Here is a 2389-nt window from a genome sequence, read left to right on the forward strand (position 1 = left end):
AAAATAACATTAGGTAAACACTGAAAACGAAGGTTCTTTTTTTTTTTTTTTAAATAAAGCTGCTCTTTTTTTTTTTTTTTTTTTTTTTTTAAAGATCTTATTTATTTGAGAGAGACAGAGACAGCATAAGCAGGGGGAGCGAGAGAGGGAGAAGCGCGCTTCCCGCCGAGCAGGGAACCTTGTGCGGGTCTCGATCCCAGGACCCTGAGATCATGATCTGAGCTGAAGGGAAATGCTTAACTGACTGAGCCACCCAGGTACCCCAAGAAGATTCTTTGAAACCTTTTTTAGAGTAGTTATTTCTGAAGTTTTTTAAAAAGGGAAAAAATAAATTTCTAGTAGTTGAGGAGAATAATGAACTATAACAGAAATTAGACATTTGTAACATGCAAAGGAAAACTGGATTTTTTGGAATGAGTTACTCTATCAGTAGAATGGTTTGCAAATTAAGTGAAGTGTTTAGATAGCAGAACAGGATGGTTGAAAAGAGATAACCTAAGCTCCAAGTGCACAGATTTTTCCAGTGTACAATGGCCTTAAAGCTGGAAAAAGTACAGAATACAAGACTACAAATTTGAAATTATGAAGGCTACGGGAAGGGTCTTAGTCATGAAAAGAGCAGAATAAATAGGTTCAAATAAGGTTGCAGAGAGATGGGGCAAAGTGAGAGGTGGGAACGGGGGCAAGGGAGCCACATGGAACTAAAAATAGTTATTGAATTGGGGCGCCTGGGTGGCTCAGTGGGTTAAGCCGCTGCCTTCGGCTCGGGTCGTGATCTCAGGGTCCTGGGATCGAGTCCCGTGTCAGGCTCTCTGCTCGGCAGGGAGCCTGCTTCCTTCTCTCTCTCTCTGCCTGCCTCTCTGACTACTTGTGATCTCTCTCTGTCAAATAAATAAATAAAATATTTAAAAAAATAAAAATAGTTATTGAATTAAAAAGAAATGATATCTGAAGGATGGCTATACAATGATGGGCTCAAACAGGGTCAGCACGAAACCCATGGACGCCTCTTGTCAAATATGATTTTACATCTTGACCTATGACCAGTCCTTCTTCTCCCACTTGGGGGAGCATCAGCCAGGGGAAGCTGAGGGCAACCAATGAATAATACGCCATCGGTTTTGCCTGAGTTGCTGGACTGCTAAAGCTCAGGCATGTGACCTAGGCCCTGTAAGGAGATGCTCTTTCTGGGACTCAATGAATGATGCAAGGAGGAGGAATTAGTCAGATTCTACCTGCGGCAGTACGCAACAGATACAACGGTACCATTGGAGCCATGCAGAACAATGGTGATGATATGATGCCTGCCATGTTTGTCCTTTTTTTTTTTTTTAATGATTTTATTTATTTATTTGACAGACAGAGATCACAAGTAGGCAGAGAGGCAGGCAGAGAGAGAGAGAGAGAGGAGGAAGCAGGTCCCCTGAGGAGCAGAGAGCCCGATGCGGGGCTCGATCCCAGGACCCTGAGATCATGACCTGGGCCGAAGGCAGAGGCTTTAACCCACTAAGCCACCCAGGTGCCCCCATGTTTGTCCTTTTAACCAGACTGCTCCAGCTGCCTGCCCCCTGGTTCCTGTTTGTTTTCTAAGCCTGGTTCTCCATTTCCCAGCCAGTTCTGAGTCATCCAATATCCTTCTAATAAATTTATTTCCCACTTATGTTAGCCAGGGTCCAGGGGTGTTCTTGGCACTCAGGAACCCTATGCAGTGAAAATGACAAAAACAACCTGAGCTGGAGCCAGTCTCTCACAGAAACGAGAACAGAGCAGAGAGCCCCGGAACCAGGGTGTCCTACATGGGATAACCTCTAACACTGAACTACAGCCTTGGTCTCTTCCTGTAAGATCAGAAAAGACAAAAGCAGAGCAAAGGTACTTAGGGTTACACGGATCTCCTGGGGATTCTCGCTCTCTCTCTTCCATCCCTTCTGATGAAGTTATCTGGGTTGTAGGAGGATAAATGTCTGAACACCCTTCTCTCACAGAAGGGGAGCAGGAGATGGGAAGGGTAGAGACTCAAGAGGAAACTTATGGAACTGTTCAGGTCAGAGCTGCAGATTCCAAACTCAGTTGTTCAAAGGGAGAGCTTGGTGGCAGGTGGCAAGGAGTCTGTAACTTGGAAATAGTAAGACACGACGAGCAGGCTGAATGAATCTATGTGCTCCCAGCGCAGAATGACTTGGGCCTTGGCACATCTCTCCATTAGTGGTTTGCTTTGCTCATAGCCACATCCTCATGGATGCCTGATACATGGCAGATCCTCAATAAGAATTTCTTGAGGGAATAAAAGAATTGTTAAAGCTCAGACATCTACCAATAGTTGGCATATCAGGGCACCCCGTGTTGGTAGGATAGAATGACACGGGGGTTTCAGAACGGACCAGCCTCT

This window comes from Mustela nivalis, assembly GCF_964662115.1.
Source record: "Mustela nivalis genome assembly, chromosome: 12".
Taxonomy (NCBI): Eukaryota; Metazoa; Chordata; class Mammalia; order Carnivora; family Mustelidae; genus Mustela; species Mustela nivalis.